This window comes from Cygnus atratus, chromosome 24 (assembly GCF_013377495.2).
Source record: "Cygnus atratus isolate AKBS03 ecotype Queensland, Australia chromosome 24, CAtr_DNAZoo_HiC_assembly, whole genome shotgun sequence".
NCBI lineage: Eukaryota > Metazoa > Chordata > Aves > Anseriformes > Anatidae > Cygnus > Cygnus atratus.
In genome coordinates this window covers 541,986-562,780 of record NC_066385.1, presented here as the reverse complement: position 1 = coordinate 562,780, position 20,795 = coordinate 541,986, and the positions used below count along the sequence as shown (strand labels likewise).

At 42.7% G+C, this 20,795-nt stretch overlaps 1 protein-coding gene and 1 long non-coding RNA gene across 4 annotated transcripts in view; both read left to right on the top strand.

The window, feature by feature from the left end:
• Positions 1 to 20,795, top strand: part of MAGI3 (membrane associated guanylate kinase, WW and PDZ domain containing 3) — a 73,998-nt gene that overhangs the window by 15,431 nt on the left and 37,772 nt on the right. The window lies entirely within an intron of this gene.
• LOC118255412 (uncharacterized) lies at positions 12,537 to 15,099 on the top strand. The gene is made up of 3 exons (XR_004780938.1): positions 12,537 to 12,664; positions 13,972 to 14,134; positions 14,885 to 15,099. It is a non-coding gene; the product is annotated as an uncharacterized LOC118255412 (long non-coding RNA).

Below are 20,795 nucleotides of genomic sequence, written 5' to 3'. Positions count from 1 at the left end.
GAGCATCAGAAACGTTTGTGCTATTCAGATGGTTCCTTATCTCAGATGCTGAGATTTGGAGCTCTCTGGTGACTGGAGATCACTAGTACTGCGCCTGTAATTTGCTTTGATTTAATAAACTGTGATTAGCCGTGAAACAGTTCTGATTTTAGCACAAATTCCAGAAGAAAAAAATGGCAACATGGGTGTGTCAGTTAGGAAGGGGGAAAGTAATGGTTTTCTCCTGGTTCATCCATAGGCATGGAACTACCCTGCTCAGGAACAAACATGAACGTTTATATAATTGCTCGTGAATGGGCTACTGTTTAAAATATAGTGCTGAATACTATGTAAAATCAAATGATTTCAACATTTTTGAAAAGTGTGAGGGAAGACATTATAGTCCTGGAAGATGACCATAAACATAAAAAGTCTCAGGCTAAGAAAATATGTATCAAATAACAAAGGAGAGATGGAATGAGCGTGAGGGGATGCTTAATTGCAGAATGGAAGGGTCCAAGAATCTGAATGTTGGCCTTTGGGAGTAGATCACTGTTCAGACAGTGAGGAGTAGGACTGATGCAAGTAGCACATCTGTCATAGTCCTCAGGGATCTTGGTGGTCCCTTCTGGGGCCAGGAGGAGCCCTGTGCTACTGTATCCTGTCTTTTTTTTTTTTTTTTTTTTTTGGTAACCTTTCTATCTGTCTGTATTTGTACACAAGTGTGTGTAGTACATCCACAGGGAAGTTTTAAAGTATTCAGAAACTACCAACCGTTCTCTGCTTTTTCTTTCAAGTTAAGAGTTTACTAAAATGGAATATTCTTCCATTCAGTCATCAATCTCTGATACGTAATGTGGAATGTCATACTGTAGGAACAGTAAAAGGGTTTTTACCTGAGGAAGTTCTTTTTTTGTGTTTTTCTTCTTGCACTGGGTGAAGTGCAGGAAAAAGAAAAGACTTAAATCAATTTCTGCTTTGTTGAATCACCTTCAGGGGGCATACAATTTGTTCTGAAATCGTTATTTGTTGCCTTTTGGCAGAGAAGGACCTGGGAGTACTGGTTGATAGTCGGCTGAATATGAGCCAGCAGTGTGCTCAGGTGGCCAAGAAGGCCAACAGCATCCTGGCTTGCATAAGAAACAGTGTGGCCAGCAGGGCTGGGGAAGTGATTGTGCCCCTGTACTCGGCTCTGGTGAGGCCGCACCTCGAGTACTGTGTTCAGTTTTGGGCCCCTCGCTACAAGAAGGACATGGAGGTGCTCGAGCGAGTCCAGAGAAGGGCGATGAGGTTGGTGAGGGGTCTGGAGAACAAGGCTTACGAGGAGTGGCTGAGGGAGCTGGGCTTGTTCAGCCTGGAGAAGAGGAGGCTCAGGGGCGACCTTATCGCTCTCTACAGGTACCTTAAAGGAGGCTGTAGCGAGGTGGGGGTTGGTCTGTTCTCCCACGTGCCTGGTGACAGGAGGAGGGGGAATGGGCTAAAGTTGTGCCAGGGAAGGTTTAGGTTGGATGTTAGGAAGAACTTCTTTACCGAAAGGGTTGTTAGGCATTGGGATGGGCTGCCCAGGGAAGTGGTGGAGTCACCATCCCTGGAGGTCTTTAAGAGATGTTGAGATGTTGAGCTTAGTGATATGGTTTAGTGGAGGACTTGTTAGTGTTAGGTCACAGGTTGGACTGGGTGATCTTGGAGGTCTCTTCCAACCTAGACGATTCTGTGATTCTGTGAAATAAATCTGATTTTTTTTTTCTTAATTGAACTATGTTGTTAAGAGGTCTGTTGCTCTTTCTGGTTTGTAGGGTTTCAGAGATGTTGGATATTAAGGAAACTGCAAAGGAAAACTATGCCTGTTCATGCACGGTAACTTCTGTGCTGTTCAGTATTTACAGTTATTACTTAAGCATAAGAAAACTGTTTAAAGTTTGTTTAAAAACAGAGGGGAGAGATGAGTTTTTCTATTTCCAGAATTAATCATTATGGGAAAATGGGAAAGTAGTTTTAAAGGCTGGCTGTTTGAGCTACTAGAAAGCTAAAAAAAAAAATTTTGAAACTGAATTTTAGTAAAGTATACCCACAGTATGGGACCTGATGTTTTAAGAGAGATTTTAAGACAACCACAATAAAAAAAATCCTACACAGAATCAAGAAACTCTGCAAAAGAGTTTATGAAGAGAAAATGGAAAATCAATATTCAGCATTTCATAGCAAAAAAAAAAAAAATATATATATAAAAGATGTAGAATTAAAAAAATAATGAGGAAGTGGTTTTTTTTCTTTTTTTTTTTTGTTTTGTTTGTTTGTTTTTTTAAGGCAGTCTTTGACAAAAATTTGGATCTTACCTGAGGAATTTAGAATTCAGACATTCACTGGGCCCTTACTTCTGGCAAGTTGCTGTGATCTCGAAAGATTTAGTATTCGCTGTTGCCTGGAAGTAGAGGTTGTAAATGCCAGGTGTGCAGATTTTCTTATATTTAATAACTATGTGGAGATAAAAATAAAATCTGCTGTTTAAGCAGAGGATATTTGAAATATTGCACTTTAAGATTTATTCTTAGCCTATGTGTCGGTCATGGATTTTTTTTATAACAGTAAGAAGTTATGCAGTTGCCTCTTTTCAGGTATATTCCTCCTGACACAGTAAACCCCTCCACTGTACACAGCGTAAAGAGGTGCTGAGCTTTCGCAGCATATATTGATGTCCATCATACCAAACACATACAGCATTGATTTCACCTGCATGTTCTGACAGTGCCTTCAGGAAAGCCCAGTTAGATTCTTATTAAGAATTTAAACTGGCAGACAAAGAAAAGCTAGTCTTTGTTTCAGCACATTATTTATTTGAACAGCAAGACATCTGTTTTCTTCTCTTTGCTGTTTCTGTATAGCTGCCAATAGGGACTGAGCTGTGAATTTTGGAATTCAAATGCTTTTGTTTAATAACAAGGAAGTACTAGCTATGCAACTACTCCCTGATTATGAATCAATATGATGAGTAAAATTAGGAAGGAAGAGAAAATTGTTAGGAGAAGAAAGGTAGGGTGTTTTCTGGGGCACTTACTGGGGCATTGCTTAGTCTTGCAAAATGCCTAACATAAAGCTGTTGCCATTTTGAAGCCGTGGTTTCTGTGCCCAAAGTAAGTCCTGCTGAGCTTGCCTGAAGGTTGTCCTAGGTCTTCGGTGTAACTGCCCAGGTCGATGGCTTTTAAACTTGCAGGCTGGCATTAAGTCTTTGTTTTCATGCATCAAATTCATTCTACAGCCAAATAAAATGGAAACTTGCAGTTTTTTGGGTATTTTTCATCAGGACTTGTCCTTTTGGCAGATTTTGATCTGAGTAGTATTTTAATTTCTAGTAAAAACTGTATTTACCCTCTTGCATCTTCTTTGGATTTTCTGCATATTTTCTGCCTAAGTATGTGAACAGATGGAAATTTCTTAGAGCCTTTGAGGGGAAAAAACCTGTGAAGTAGAGTGACTGTATTGGGGAAGTAGTGGCACACGTGTCAGTGTTATGAAACAGGGGACAGGGAACTCTGTTTAGATCACTCCAGAGGCCCACAAAGAGTTATTTGACTTCTGTGAAGAGAAATATATAAATAAACCTCCAAATTCTGTACCTTTCTTGGTACCTTCGATTGCTTCAAAGGAGGGAAAATGAGTTCCTTTGGAGAGAGCCGAGGCAGGTGAGGCCTTGCGAGCCGGCGCACCGGGCAGCAGCCAGGCCTGGGCTCTGCACCCATGGGCCCGTCGTGCTGGGCGGCCTGACCCCAAAACGGAGAGGTGAGCTTTTGGCCCCTTTGGATTTACTGTGCGGCTTTTGCCATCTTCAGTGGAAACAGGATCTCACCTGGTGTATTTGGTTTGTTTTCACCTTGTAGGTGCAGCTGCTAATGCTTTATGATTGTGTCCCTTTTGGCTGCCTTTCCTCAGCCGTCATCAAGGTGCGGGCGCAGCTGCAGAGCGCTGCCTGCCCATCCTGGCTGCTTGCGGCCGTCGGGCCTCAGGTCTGGGGCATCTTGAGAAGTCTCGCAGATAAATGATGGTTCAGAATGTTTTTACTGACGTCAGGATAGAGCCAGGTGGAAGCATTTCAAATACAGCAGAAATCCACTACAAACTTTGGAAAACAACCATTGTCAAGAAAGAGTGAATAAGAAAGAGCAGCCCATTAACCTCTGAAGGGATTACTGAAATTACAGGAAATATTCTGAGGATTGCTGTTAATATTTCACTTCATTCTGGCCTATGGAGGTGGCGATAGTTGTGGATTTTTTTTCCGTGTTCTTCTCTGTAGTTCTGCCATGCTTAAACAGATATTACATAGATTGAAATGCAAATTTGGTACTAAAGGTCAACTAAAGCTGGAAAGCAGTTACGGCAGTTCCTCCTGTTTGGCATTTCTAATAAAGGTGGAAGTGCTCTTTTGACTCTGTTCATTTCAAGACCAAACTCAAAATCCCAGTTCTGCCATGCTGTTTGACTGGCTGCTCCAAAGCGACGTCTGGGTGCTAAGGTCATGGTCTGGAGGGATTGTACGACTGAAGAGGCTGCATTTAATACTGTCCGTTTTTGACAAGAGGGAGAGATCAGCAAGGCATGAGGTTCAGGCCATGGACTTTTTCCAAAGGTGATGAAACCTTTGGAGCATTCACAATTCAGGGCTGATTTTTATTTGTTTATTTATTTTAATCTTGAGTTCATTTGTCTTGAGAAAATAGTGCAAGTAAATCTGAAAGTACCACGTACAGGCTCTGAATGAGGAAGCATTTTAATAAGTATTTATTGTGGGTAGCAGAAATATCTGCTCTCTGAAAGACTGTACTCTGGCAATAGTAAAGCATTTCAAAGAGATTACTCCAGAATCTATATGGTCAGACAAGGGTGACAGAAAAGCAAATGATGCAATAAATACAGGAAAAGACTACTGTGCTGTCAGTTTTGGTTTTCCTATTGGGGTGTATATACGTAGCTGCCTTCTGATTGATTGTGAATTGAGAACAGAAATTAGATTTGGCTTTGCCTTCAAAGCTGTCTCGTTATTTGAAGTGCTTTCTTATGAGAATTCCATTTCTGTGTCAGTCTTGAATTTAGTGAGCTCTTTAAGCAGATATAAATGAGTCCAGGCTTTGGAGACAGCTGCATGAAGACGATGATTGGCAAGCTTCCCGAACTGAATGCACCACAATCCAAGAGCTAAGCTCTCTCAATGTGAAACTTTTATGATTGTAACTGAATGACCCTTCCTGTCGCATAGTCTATACAAGCATTGCTATTTTGTTTAAGACATCTACCATGTGTAGAACTTCTGGAGGCAAAAATTAAACTGAAATCAACTGGTGAAAGTTGATCACCGATGATCTAGTAGATAATCATTCACACAGTTATTTTAGATATCTGCCAGAGATCAGTTATTTTTTTGTTCTCTTCTTTAGGTTTTAATTCATGTTCACTGCTGCTACGTCAATTTTGTGGCCATTTATTGTACACAAAGAAGGGAGAATGAGTGGCTTGGAAGTTGCCAGTAAGTGAGGTGATATGTTGCTATTTGTATTTGACTACAGTCATGGGTGATAAGGACCTTTTAAAATCAGATTGTTTAGGTTGTATAAGACTTACATAGACTCATTTTTATGATAGAAAGCACTAGGTAAAAATGAAAGTGACAGTTGTCTTACTGTGAAGTTGCTGTCTTTGTTTAGCCACTCTTCTTCAGGTAGTTCTAGTTTATAAGATGTTTTCAAGTAGCGGAAGTTTGTTCTGAAGATAAAAATAATTGACACTCGTACCATGTTTCCTATGTAGAATGACCCCTCTATAAATGAACGAATGCTAACACAGCTTGCTAGAATTTAATCTTCTATAGAACTGATCTGTGTCTGTGCTTAGAAGGTTACGTAGGTAGTAATGAAAGAGTGGGTTTTATTTAATGTTCATAAGTTTTGTTTATTAAAGCCAGATTTATACTTTTAATGAATGGGTTACTTGCCCTTTTTAATCTGCCAGTCTCTCAAATTGCAGATGTTCTGAAACTTTATAGCAGAAATACTTCTTAAAAGATTATCTGGTAAAAGTCTCCCTTTGGAAATCTTACAGGTCTTTCTTTTAGCTTCTTTTGATAATATTTAGCAGGCAAAAGCGCAGATGAGAGGCAGCAGCTAAATCTGTTCAAAGTCGCTGAGCACTGCAGGCCACATTCTGTAAGGTAGGCAGCCGTGCCGGCGGTCGCTGAGGGGGCTTGGGTGTTGGAGAGGAGCTGCTGCCACACTCTGCAGCAGGCACACCATCGAGGCGGCTCGTCTTGGCGCTGCCCGTCCGACGGTGCTGCCGCTGGCTGCAGGTGCAGTGCCTGCTGCGGCCGAGACTGCTCAGGAACATGAGGCCGCTGCTGGGAGGGCAGGTTGCACGATTCTGCCTCATGCTCTCCTCTGCTGAAGTAACCTCAAATAAATGCCTTGGGAGGGGGTAATGAGAATGTCTCTTACCTGCTGTCTGTCTGCTCTAGTTAGTCCTTTCAGTCTGCGAGACACGCGCATTCATTAGTAGTCCGAAGGTTCCAATATTAATCACCATTTGTTAATAAACTCATTTACCACTTTCAGCTTCCACATGCTCTGTTGAGGCTGCTTTCTTAGTAACTCCTAATAGATCAGGAAAAGCAGAAATGCTGAGAAGCAGATGTTGCATGACCAAGTACCCAGCTGTGCGTTAACAAAATGAATCTCATGGTGATTAGTTAACAATTCCTTGGCAGTCAGAGGCATATGTAAAACAGTAAACACAGCATGAGGAAATAATAATAATAATAAAAAAAAAAATTAAAAGCATTTTCTGAGCTTAAAACATTGGCAGCATCAGTTCAACCATCTGTGTTACTGAAGAGCTGACTGTTGTGGGTAAGTCATACCAAGGTCAGTTGAACTGACTTAAAGTCCTTAACCCTTTGTTAGTAAAATGTAACGCTTCTGTTTCCTAAGCATGAGGTGCATCCTCATTTGAATGACAGAGTGACTGTGAAAAAGGGAAAATAAGTACTGTAGAGTTTTTACTTGCTGTTAGGTAAAGATGTTTAGTTAACACCAGCAAACACAGGAACTGACAAAAAGACATGCAGCCACCTGAAGTTAACTTGTGAAGTTTGAGGTGAAGTCCGTGTTGCCATTGTTATATGGGTGAGCGCGTGTGAAGGAGGAAGATAAAGATCGTTACGACCTTCTGGCTATATATATAGCAGAGCTGTGGCTGCAGGTACAGTAGTCTGTCCTCTGGAATATTTTTTTCTGCAGTGCCTTTTATTTCTCGTTAGAGAAATGATTTAGTTTGCACTAGTCTGTGAATGTTGCCACCCTTCCATTTTTACCCCCTGCACCTGTTTTTCTCACGGGTTACTCATCACAGGTTATAACAGTCTGGAGAGCAAATTTATAGCAAGCTTGTAAGTTGTTTTTAAGCAGCTTTAGAAACTATAACACTGCTTTTTAGCAGTTGGGTATGAAGGAATTTATTAGGTTGAAAAAGTATTTACAAAAATCTCTGAATGTTAGTTCTGAATTACATTTCTCTCTAGAAAAAGGAGAGAGCCTTTTGTTTGCATTGTTCAGAGGGTATGGTTTTTAGTGTCAGCATTTCCCCAGACATGCCAGGTTAAGATACTGCTAAATTTGAGCATTTCATTGGAATAACTGTGGAAGAGAATTTCAAAATCCTGGTTTAGAATAAATATGCATTTTCTAATTTTTTAATGTATTTTGAAATGTCATAATTAGTGTGCTGTGTGGTTTGTGGTATTAATGGCTTGCATAATTACTTACAACTTAATTTTCCTCCCTGCAGAAGCACAGAAATCAAATGGTGACAGCACAGTACTGTTGGTCCTTCTTAGTTTGTGTTTGGCTTCTGCTATTGCAGATATCTTCTAGTTACTGTCCAGCAGTGCTGAGGAACAAATGAGATTCCACAATAGCTACTTTGGCAATTTGCTTGATCTTTAGATGTGTTTTCATGCAAATAGATTATGGGAGGAGGGTGCTTTAGATTTTAAAGTTAAATGAAGGAATTAACCCATGTTTTTGGACTGTGGTTTTGTGAATCGGACATACTGAGCATGTTGCACTGAAGTCCTGTGCACAGTCCACCTGGAAGTTTCCATAGGTGCAGATTTAAATTGAATCAATTGCTCTAAGGGACCCTGCTTGGGTAGGGGGCCAGCCCGGGTGGTCTGCAGGGTCGGGTCCCTTTGACCTCACCGTAGTGCGATTCTGTGAGCAGGTGCTGGCAGTGGGTGCTCACGGCAGGAGCTGACCCCAAGTATCTGCCTCACCCCGCCTCTCCCGCAGCACAGGTGGCAGGAGGGAGTAGGGTTGTATCACCTGCCTACGTTTGTTAGTAACTCCAGTTAATAGGCCAAACTGCGGAGGTGAGCGTGGAGTCGCTTCTGGCGGCTCTTCTGAACAGGCAGTAGCTGTCAGCAGCAATGATGTGCACCGCTCCTGACCTGCTTTGGAGGTCACGGGTCAGCACCTTTGGTGTAATTGCACTGGGTTGACTGCTCCGATCTGCGCCTTGCATCGTAGTTGGACTTCTGCAGGGAAGTGTTGTGCTAGGATGAGCTAGGAGTCTGTCCTATTTCAGTTCTTGTTTGTACTTTGCTAGAGAGCAACAGAATCCCAAAAGCTGAGCAGGTCCTCTTTGCTGGCATTTAGCTCTTCTTGCATGTTCTTTCCAGAGAAAGCAGTATTTCTTATTTAATTGAAAATCCTGGGTGCCATAACTGAAAATAAATCATAGTAAATGAACAGTGATCAGATAATAGGATATGCTGTGTGAGGGATAAGATAAATTCCTTTCATTTTTAATATTGCACAAGGATCAACGCATAGAGAAATATTCTTTCCTTACATGATTACTTTGACAACATACCGTTAAGATCATAAACACAATTTTCCTTGCAGAAGATGTTCAAAATTAAGTTAGAACAAATTCTAGTTCACTGAACGAAGTCAGTGAGATTTGTGAGGGTGATGGGTGGCTGTGGCTGCTCCGCGGCCGAGCTTTGAACCGGAGCAGACCCCGGTGAGCCTGGTGGCGCGGGCCCTGGGCTGCCTCCTGGCTCTGCCGCTGCAGCTTCCCCCGTAGACGTGGTGCCGAGGAAATGACGGAAAGTGTTCGTGGCTGAAGTCTGCATACAGGTGAAAGAGAAAATTGCCTTATTTCCCAGATTGGAAGTATTTTGAAAGATGCTGGTAGGTCTTATAAGTGTTTTTTCTTTCTTTTAGGCTTCTGTTAGTAACACTGTGATTTGGATACACTTACAATAAAGCTAGATAGTGGATGTTCAGTACATTTGCAGTACATTTGCAGAGGCATTCTGGGGAAAAAAATTTAAGTCTTTTTGGATTCCTTACGGGTTTGACTTAACTACAGTTGACACTAAATGCTGCTTTGTAGGTTGTGTTTTGAGAGGAAGTCTTTTTCTTATTTTATTTTTATGAAATTGATATGACTTAGGCAATCTAAAAGTTGCAGTGCTGTTTATGCCAGAACTTTAAAATGTCACCGTTTATACTTTCCTCTAACCAGCTTGTTTTTGCAGAGAAATGTGTTGAACAATCTGTGAGAAACACAAACCTGTTTCCTTCCAACCAGGCTTGAGAGGACATCTATAAGAAACACTTCGCAGCCTTCACTCCTGCGACAGCGCGTGTTGGGTTTCCGTATGCTCAGTCTCCGGGCGGTTGTAGGGACTTTGCTTTGGTAGATGCTCTTCGCTTCTTACCAAGAGTTACAGTACACGCTGGTGTATCCTGATCCTTAGTTACTGTGGCAGACTGAATAATGCTTCTCTCAGTTCCAAAATTGAGAGAAATGTGAAATGTGCGTGAGTCAGGCATTGGTGTTAGTAATGGCCAGTGCACATCTGGAGTTAAAGGGATTTTGCTGAGTGTACACATTAGGCAAAAAGGGAGCTTTTTGTGGGAGGTGTTGTTGTTTTCCAGTTAAACTTTAAGATGTCTGTAATCAATACAGCTGTGACCACAGCACATTTGTTCATTTGATGCAGAGGAGTGCTGACCTAGAACTTAACGCTGATATTTTTAAATTCCTGGGAGTCCTTGGGAGCACAGTGAGGCACCGCGGTGTTCTCTGGAGCTTGAATTTATTGCTGCACTGCCTCTCTCTGGCATAGCAGCAGCTATCCTTAGGGAATGTCACAGCCTGTGCTTTGAAATGCTGGGATTTCCTGAATTCCTTGAAAAGCCTGTCTGAGAAGCTTGAGTTCTCTCCCATCAGCCGCGTTGCGGCTCTGTTGCTTGCCACACGAGTTGTGGCGGGTGCGTGGCAGGCAGACCCTGCCCGTTCTGCTCTTATCCGAGCCCAGGGCAGTGCTCGCCGCCTTGCAGTCACTGCCCCCTGGCCTGGGGTTTGGGTACACGTAGCTTGAAATGGGCTTTATTGGTTTAAAAGTGAGGAAGAAGACCAGAGTGTAACAGATGGAAAATAAGGTAGCTGCTATCCCTGTCTTTTCAAAAAAAAAAAAATAATTGTGTAAATTACTCTGCTCCACAAAGGTCAGTGATGGGTGAGGAACAATTGGAGACCGTAGGGAGAGGAAGCTGAGAGGATGAAAAATGCCAGTTTTGGATGCGGTTCATGGTGATTCTTCATTTTTTTGTGGCCGATCTGATCCCAGTGTGCAAAGCTGAACTGTACGCGAATAGTTTTTTTGTGGTAAGAGAGCAAATCTCTAGCCCGAGTTGGTATGGACAGAGCTGTCTGTTCAACAAGAAAGTGTAAGCGGCATGAGCTATTGTGCGGAAATAGACTGGGCTCTCACGAGAACAGCTGTGTTAAAGCGACGTGAAGCGGGGACGTTGGGATGGGTCTGGCATCCCTGGGCAGAGCCTGCTGCCGTGGGCTCCGGGCTTCGGGCAGGCAGGAGGGAGCTCGCCCTGCTGCTCGTGGCCGGAGCCGAGTGGCGAGCTCTGCGGCGAGCTGCTGCTGGCTGCGGTGCTGAGTCACCGAAGGGGTTTGCTGTGTCTCAGGAGAACAGAACTACGGTATCGCTGTCGAACTCTGTTCTGCCAGTCTCCAGACTGAAATAGGTTAGTGGGCCTAGAAATTATGCACAGTATAATTGCACGTCTTGCTTCCTATGAAAAGCAGGCTAAAAATAAGCCTGTATATTATTTGAATAAGCTCTAATCAGAGCACACTGGGAAGAAAAAAAAAAGGAAAAAAAAAAGGTCTTGGCATGTGAACATGTACCCTTCTGTTGGGAAAATAATGCCAAGTCCCAAACAGATTAAATCGCTTGTGTAACACAGAGCAGCTGCAAGGACATTTTTCTTTGGGGATATGACTGAAATGTGTCATTCTATAGAACTTCATGCTGCTTAAGCAATAAGATATGGTATGTTATACATATGTCTGTATGTGAAATGTGACGCTCACTTAGGGCAAACACCGGGGCAGACAGCTGTTGCCCAACGCTGCAATAGGTTAACCTGTAAAAGTGCCCTGTTTGGAATCCTTTGTTAGGGTGGGCTATTTAAACAACACTCATTAAGTGCTTGGTAACTTTAAATTTACACATCAGCTGCAGGTTATCAAAGGGAAGAATTAGTATTAGAACAGTTTTGAGACAACACTCTGTTCAGTTGTGTATGTTAACTCTGCTTTCCAGAGCAAATTGTTTCCTTGCAGTCTCAATAAATCATTTTCTCTAGTGTGAATAAACTAAAACCCCACACATTGGAAATTTAAGGAAATGAGTGGCAGGCTGTTTATAAATTGGGAAAAACAAGCCATAGCTATCCTGAGGAAATTCACTTCTATTGTCTGGGTGCTTGTCTTTGCGTATGGGGGGGGTTATTTTATTTTTATTTTTATTTTTATTTTTATCTTTTTTAATGTATTAGTATAACCCTAACAGCTACAGAGGATTCTGATTTTGTAGCTCACAGTACAAGAGTAGCAGCGACAGATACTACTCCTGCCAGACAGCCTCTGTAGGTGTAGTCATTTGTGCACTGATTAAAACTCAGCAAGAGATTGAGTGTGTGATTAGGAAGCCTTAATAAAGTAGTCAGTGCTATTATTAGTACAACCCAGTATTATAAAATTTTTGAGCAAGTTTGTGTATTACCAATTCTAGTTGTTGTGATGTCCCATTAGGTTTCTGTAGCGTGCTCCTTTAATATGCTTCAGCCCTGTGTAGCGTCACCATACAGGCTTCATCACCGGCACGATCCTCCCAGCGTATCACATTCTGTCCTGCTAATTGTGCCTTGTATTCACCTTCTGTGGAGAAGTCAAAAACCTGCTGTCTCTCACGCTGTGCATTTCTGTCTTTCAGAAGCGTAGTTAGATCTTGCGAATCTAAGTTTTGTTTTGTGAGGTGTTTCAAGCTCTCAAGCTGTGTTCATTGATCTTTCTAGATATCCGTGTAAGTCCTTTTCTCTGTTTCAAACCTGGCAGTGACAGAGGCGCTTTATCTGGGTTCTTGTTTTCTGTCATCAGTGCGAACGCATCTTATTTGAGATGGAAATCATGTGCCATTTCAGCAGATGAAGTACTGTGGGGACTGCTAAAAATGAGGACGGGAACAAGCAGAGCAGTGCTGGAGGCGAGGGAAAAGGGCAGCTCCAGTAGTAGCCAGAGAGAATCATGGTTTTTCCCTGCTGACCTGCAAGTACGACTTAATCTGGTGTATAAACAGCAGTATCTCAAGGGTGACTTTCCGCACAGAAACTCTTCCACTGACTTTTTGCCCCCCAACCATCTTGTAGTATCAAAATACAAAATACTGTTCTGGGAGCAGTAGGAAAGATGTACGTCTTTGCTTTTAGGTACTACCCTACAGTAATTAAAAGCAGATTCTCTTGAATTGTGGTTGTTTCAGAAAGTTGTAAAACACTCTGTCTTTCCCATGAATTGTGTGTGATATATGCTGCCTCCCAGTAAAGTGTGGGAAGCATCTTGAGAAAAATAGAGAATTAAAATATGTATTCAAAATAGAGCAAATCTTTATAAATAGGTGAAAGATTGTTGATCTGTTCAGGGCTTTTTTTTTTTTTTTTTTTTTAAAAAAAGAAAATACGAAATCAAGGAGAGAAGAAAGTCTCCATACATTATGTAAAAGGTCAAACTGTTCTTTTGTGGAAAGTTCTTTTGCATTTTTCTTCCCCACTGTTAAGTTGAAGGAAATGGTTATGTTTGCATTTTATTTGAAACCCATTCATTATTTTAAATCATTTGAGTTCTACTCATATCTCCTTCGGTTTCTGATCTTATATCAGAAACAGCTGTACAGTTCTTTGTGCTTTGCCATTCTCCTATTTAATAATAGCTACACTAAAATACTTGGCGTTATCAGAGAAAAGCCTACCCATTTGTAATTCTCCTGACTCTATTTCCATCGTTAATGGATTTTTGTGTGTGTGCAATGTATTACTGTAATTATATCTGATAATATTATATTTGAAGCTGGCATCTGAAAGTTTGAAGTTCTTCACTCAAAGGATTTTCATTTTAAAAATCCTTAATGCTGTAGGCAGACAATGTATCAGGCTATGCTTTTGCTACCAGTGCATCATGTAGAACAAACTTAAAATGACGCCTGCTGTCATTTCACGGAAATCATGCACAGGCTGAGAATGTCTGTAGATTTAATGAGATATGCAAAAGAAAAGATAGCATTCATTGAAAAATAATGAATTGAATGTGTTGTCCATCAGTAATTACCAGCATTTCTCATCAGCTCTCTTTTTGTTTTGAAATACGTGTTTCATGTTAACCCCACTAAATATACTTTACTTTCATGAAGAGATGAATGCCTCTTGACAAAACTGTGCTGGGCTGTGATGAAGGAGAGTCATGTAATTATATTAGGGTATTGCAAAGTGTTTAGGTTTTGAGTCTGGTAGTGCATTTATATGTTGATTTCCTACCTACATGTTTCCAAATACAGCTGGACTTAATTTACAACTTCTTCTGCAGTTTACAGTTGGCGCACATCACCGTCAAGCTGCATTACGCTGCTGCAAGAGCTGCTGGCAGCACCTGAACAGGTCGGAGGAAGGTGCTCCATTGGTGCTCTGCCACCAGAGCCCCTGTAATGCAAGGCTTTTAACTCGAGCCTTACTGATGCTGTATTTGTTTGGTATGTGTTCTGGAATGTGAGGTAAATGCTTCTACCTTCAGGTGGTTTAAGGAAAAGCTGTATTTCTTGCTGTTTGTGGTTAGACAGGAGCTGCCACCCGGGCTGTGGGCAGGGGCAGAGGAGTCTCTCCTACCATGGACTTTGTCCTGTGTGGAGCTGGGCGGAGGATGTGCTTGGTAGATGGTAGCAGATGCTTCTTTCATCTGTGAAAAACCTTTTGGATTCATAATGCTGGGTCCTTATTCCTTGTTTCCAAGATCGTCAACTATGACACATCTATTTGCAAACTGAGGCAATTGTTAGTTGGGTAACAAGTGTTATTTTCATATACCAACCAAATGGCACTGAAAGAATCCCTGTAAATGCCATTATGTTCTGCCAGTATTTTCTTTCTTCTTCCTTCTGCACTAAACAATGGATTTTTCTCACGGTTAGATGAGGATCCCAGCCACAGACATTCACTATCTAGAGGCTTCTGTTACAGTTGATTTTGCTGTTCCTATACTGCCAAAAATAAAAAACTGAAGGATAGAATACAGGCTCCTGCTGTTCACATTTCATCACTTGTCCTTTTCAGCTCTGCTTGTTGTTTCAGAATAAACCATGCATTATTTGCCAATGCTTTTTGTATTTATTAAAGATTGTTTGGGGATGTACCTTTCAAACTATATTTTAGTTATCTTCAAAAGTTAAAGTGCTTTTAATGAAAAAGTTCATAAGTAAACACAAAGTCAAATTATTCTTGCATAGGTTTACCAACACTGGACTCGTATATTGGGTGGAATGTTTCCACCACTATAAGATTTCAAGGAAGCACTACAACACCGTATATGTCGTGATGGTCAAGAATGAGAACTGAGAAACAGTCTCCCTGAATCAGTCACCACATTCACTGAAGATCTTAAGGCAATGTTCAGCAAAGGCTTGTGTTGATCACCCCTTAGATCGTTTTTAGCGATGAGCAATCTCTTAAATCTGTAGGCTTAACAAGTCAAAACTCAAATTTACTGGTGTTTTCTGAGCGCATTTTATGTTGTGATACTTAATGCTGCTTTCAAAGGGGTGGTGTGATGCAGCTCAGGTGAAAATGCCCTGGAAAAGCCAAAGTACCTTCAGTAAACGTGTGCTTTGCCTTCAGTTCCAAGCAAGCAGCTTATTCTGGTTCCTGGTTTTGCAGGCAGACATTAATAGAAATTAAAGAGTGAAATTAATGCCAGGTTACTAATAAAAATTGGAAGAGCCAAAGTGAAGTGGGATGTACATATTTTTATGAGTTTGTGGCAACCTTATTTCTTAAATCTGGAGAAACATTTTTTCGTTTATTTCAGAAGTTTGTACAACAAACTTTTACGTATTTTGAAAGCTATGCTAAATGGTTTATTAAGACTGTAAGGCTTCTCTCTACCATAATTTCTGTAAATATATTATCAAGATTTTGTTGGACAGCCTGTAACAAAGTCCAATTAAATAAGCCTTTCAAAATAAATCTTTTAATATTTTTTCAGCTTTCAAATAGTAAACGAGTCTAGTTTAATGGGCTGTTGCAGCTATGACATGTCTTAAGATTTTATATACAAAAGACCCTATGTAAATTATTCTGTGAATTGTTGTACATCTATCATGTGCATGTAATTAGATGAATCTGACATACTTACCCTGTACTTTTTCTGAATTTGCAGAATATCTTTAATGACACAGCCATAGTTCAGCTCCATGAAAGATCCTTAATTCAATTTTCCTTAAAGAAGATTGACACTAGTAACATTCGCGCAGCAGGTAATCAGCAAATGCTCTTCACCATGATTTCTTTACAGTGCAAAGAAACAAGATTTGCTATTGTAGTTAAAAGTTTATGGATTAGTTGTGTTGCTGGGAGGAATTACATTCCCTGCTGTGCTGCACGGGCAGGTCCTGCAGCTCCTCGTCCAGCTCTCTTCTCTGCCCATCCTGCTTCCTCCCTCCGGTGCCGATGCTTTGGGGCTTCCCAACCTTGCCAGTTTTTCCAGCCTCGTCTTGCACTGTTATTTTGATGGGATTTGTAAAATGAGCCTTGTAAATGTAGCTATTTGCTGCAGTTCTGCAGAATTTCATGAGGTGGCTGGATCCTGGATGTGCTGCCCAGGAAGATGGTGGGAGCGGCACTTCTGTATCCTGAACAGAGCGCAGGGCTGCTGCACGCGTCGCACCTCCGGCGTGCGGGACCAAGGGAGAAGTGCAGCGGAGCTGCCATGTGATGAGGGCGTGGAGCAAGGCCAGCACGATGGCGAGGCCCCAAGCCGCTGCTGAACCGGTCTCCTCAGGATGCTTTTCCTATCCAACAACTTCCCAAATCTTTCTCTGATTCTCCCTCTGCTGATAGCAGTGGCAATAATTTCAGGAGAGCTCAGCTCTTGATGTCTCCTCTATGTCTGCTCCCAATCTAAATCTCCAGAAAGTCTTGTGTTGAGGGAGAAGGTGAAAAGCCTGTTAGTATGGCCAGAACAGATTACAATATATTTTTGCTCTTTTTTCATGGTCTTTAATAATCTAAGTTTTGTTGTTGTTGTTTTGTGTTTGTAAATACATCATTTGCACTTCAAATTAAAAAAATATATATATGCTTTTTATGTATTTGGCTCTTCTCCCACATCTTCTCTCTCCTCTCATTCTAGAAAATCAAGTTCCATTCTTTACCTTGTCTCTTTTGTTCATATTGCAGAGGAAAACTTACGTCTTTTGACAGATTTCTGTTTTAGGACGAATGTCACTACCTAAGCTAAATGTCACTACCCGTAACTGAAGTGATACAGCAAATCAAGATGCCCTTATGATATCTCAGCCAAAAAGCCTGCCCACTGTGGCCGTTTGGAGAATCTCAGCTGAATACTCAACATCAGTAAGTGGTTGACAGTTTCTGATGTCAGATCTCGCAATCAAAAGACGTGATTAATTTAGACTTTCCGAGCAGAGCAGTGTGGACCTACTGCTGTTTGAGTCTCGTTAAAAGGCAAACAAGCAGAAGCGCAAATGTCACATTCCTGAGGTGATTATCTGCTTTTAGTCTTCTGAATGTCCTGCAGCAACCTAACTCCAAAGCAGCCTGTAATTGCTGGGTAGCATATAGGTGCTTATTAAGTTTTGTCTACTGAACCCAGTGATTTTCATTCTTGTTGTCCCCTAGAAAATAATGCAGCAGCTGATTGCTCTTTTAAGAAGTTGTTGTTACCTAGTGAATAAGCAGAAATTGCTTCTATTGGAGATCAGCCCATATCTGGACCAGGATATCTGTTCCGGACTGATCGCTGTCCCAGATCTGGTCGCCACCTTGACTTTCTTATTGACCTGAATTTTTCTAGGGAGCTCCTCTCTTTGTGACAGGCAGTGTCCAAACCTTTGGTCCGTGTGTCTGGTTTGAACTGCCCTGATGAGAGATGGGGAAGTGCTTGGTGGAGGTGTGTGCGTGGAGCTCTCAGTGGTCTGCAGCTGCCAAGCTGTGCTCTGTGGCAGTCCCAGGGCTGCTGCCTCCTCTTTTGCCATGAAGGAAAAGCCGATTTCTACACAGCACTCTATCTGTATTTCTGCCCCACAATCTTAGCTAAGCTGCACCTGCTAAGTAGGTCAGACATTCTCAATATTTTGCCTTCTCTTTCATCTTTAATTGAAGTAATTTGAACCTCCTACGTGTTGTGCTGAGAACGCAGCGGAATGTTTGCTAGGTGGGCAGCCTTGTGATGCGAGTGCCAAAGCTGCTGTTACTGCTGAGCTTTTCCGTCTTTTGTTTTGCTTGTTCTGTGAATACTGTGATTCTTCTTCATGCTTTTAGGAAGAACTTATTGTATGCAGTGAATGCATGTATTTGGATCTGTAACTCGTGCTCGATTATCGGCTGTGAGTAGTTGCCGGGGAGTATCATAAATTTAATGTCTTGCACACTAATTATAACTTCGGTGTCCTAGAGCGACGTACCTGGTTTGTTTACCTGCAAGTGTCTTTAAATGCCTTTTGCATACTCAAGTCAATTAATCTTACTTTATGTAATAATATCCTAGATTTAATTAAATAGGAAGTTTTCCACTTGGTCAGCCCAGACAATTCCTGTTCCAGCTGGCTGCCTTTGAGCAAGGCCCTTTATCCGTGTTGCTGCCCCTCGGTGCGTTTCATCTGGAGCTCTCGTGGGTACGGGCTGCTCGAAGCCTCTGGCGAGCGCTGCCCATGCAGCAAAATAATTTATGTAGCGGTATCTAATCCGCGCCTTTTTCATTCTTTAATGCCCCCCAAAACCCTCTTAGGCGCTGCTGCGTGAGGTTAATCCGGGGAGCGGGGGGTCCTGAGCGGATTTAAGCGGTGTGACCGGGCGCCCGCGCACCTCCACCGCCCCGCCCCGGGACCCGGCGCGGCCCCGCCGCCTGCCGCCGCCTCGTCTCGGCCCGAGCTGCCCCGGGACCCCGCGCAGGCCGCGGCGAGGGGCGGGCGGCCTGGGCCCGCTTGGCTGGGCCCTGCTGGATGGGCCCCGCGTAGCCGGCAGGGGGCGGCCCGGAGTCGCCGGGCCCCGTCGGACAGGGCCGGGCCGGGCCCCCCCGCTTCGCCCGCGGGACCCGCGCCGAGCGCCTGCAGGCCCCGGGGCCGCGATCCCCGCTCCGCAGCCGCCCCCTCAGGCCCGACTCCGCGGTGAGGGCACAGCCGCGGCGGCTTTGTGACCTACCGGGGAAGTGGCGTGCCTTGAACGGGCCGTGGAAATTTGCTTTTATAATTCTCGGTGTTTTTTGAGAGGAAACGTGGCGTTTCCACGAGGCCTTCAAAGTGACTTGTGCGGGCACATGTCAGGTGTTCCGTGGATTAGCAGCACTGTTCAGAAATGCTTGTGAAATTATTTTGCTGTCGCTTATCATTGGGCAGCGACAAAATCCTCACGGACTGAATTCTTAGCAATTACTTGCCTGTTAAAACTTTCACCTTAGCTGTTTTACCAGCATTGGTATTTCAGAACTGGACTTCTTTGTATGGACTTCTAGCAGTGCTGTAGCAGTACGCGTTTGTTTGTACCGAGTACGCTTCATCACTGCCATGGCAGGTTGGCTCTAACCACGGCTCTCAGTTGGTAGCCCTGCTCGGGTCAGCAGCAACAGCGGCTCTCACCTGTGCAGTTTGTGAGGAGACGAGTGAAATGAAAGTCGCTGCCCCTGTTCTTCTCTGTTTCTCTCGCTCATGTTTGCGTCTGTGCTTCGCAGCACTTTATTTTGCTGCGGTGCTACTCAAGCCTTTTTTTGTCCTTCATAGTAGCTTAGTTTTCCTTGCTGAACTGCAGTGTGTATATCCTCACGTAAACAGTTCCCTTGTGGTTAATTTAAATTAAATCTGAAAGTAAGAGGCTTGTGCTTGTTCATCTTAGAAAGCCGAATGGTATAAAGTACATTATTCCTCTCGACTGGCCGCTGTGTTTCATGTGTCATCCAAAAGAGACAGCTCAGCAGCACAACAAGCAGCAACCTTGCATTTATTAGGTCATTTCAGAGTCTGATACGTGAGGTCTTCTGAGAAGCCCGTGTGAAACGACGTAAAGAAGCATGTTAAACTCCAGAAGGAGGAAATAACTGCCTTTTACATAAGAACAAGCCCTAGAGGTTGCCTAAAGCATCCTCGCTGTTACTTTATTTTTCTACTTTCTAATGCATATGGTTCTCCATGTGACCTCCCATCATTTTCTCGCTGCCTAGTATGTTGTTTGACTCCTATTTTCCTCCGGCAGTCCTTTCAATCTTCAGCTTAGTCTTCCTGGTCTCAGAATGGAGTCTGATGTGCAAGGTTTTTAGTGTTAAGATTAACCCTGTAATGTCGGCATATCCTCACTAACAGCTTTGGTTTTCCTTTTTTGGGACTGAGTTGTATTTATTGAAAAGGGCTTATGAGCTCTTAAATTTTAAAACACGATGAGGGGGAGATCAGTGAATAAAGCCTCTGCAAGTGTACGTCCATTTCAGATTTTTACCTCTTGCCAAGTTTTCCCTACATGGAGCACTCTGAACATGGTTAACAACCAGATTCATCTGCCATAGTGAAATACGTGCGTATTGATCTGCCTAAGTGAAATGTGCTCGTGTTGTTCAAGTGCAGTGCTATAGATCTGGCTTTGGCAGGGAGACGGATGGACTGCTTTAGTGGTAAAACATTTTTTAATGTTGAGAAACCATCTTGTCTACAAACAATGAGGAGATTTGTGGTAACAAATGGAAAATATTTTTCTTGCTGGAGATTACACCATTTGTTTTCATTTTCCATGACATGTTTTGCTCATTGTGCTGCAGGAAGCAAACCCAAAGCTTTGTAAAGAAAGGCTCATGATGGCAAAATGGGGAATTCAGCTCAGGGCTTGCTGTCCTAACAGCAGAGAACGCGTAACCCAGGGGAGCACTGCACGTTACTGCAGGTCTCCTCTTTGGGAAGGAGCAGGGCACAGAGGGTTGTGCTGCTCACTCCGCCCCCATTAGCGGTAATTATTTATCATTTGTTTTACTCCTGGCAAGCTGTGAGGATTATGCTATGGGGTCTTCTTAATGCCGTAGGATGCTTTTTATGTTTCTGAATGTAGTTTTAAAATAAATGACTGAATTAAATGAGGGTGAAAAATAGACTTTGGAGCTGAGGGCTAGAGCTGAGCACGGCCTGAGCTCCGTGTGCTGCGGGA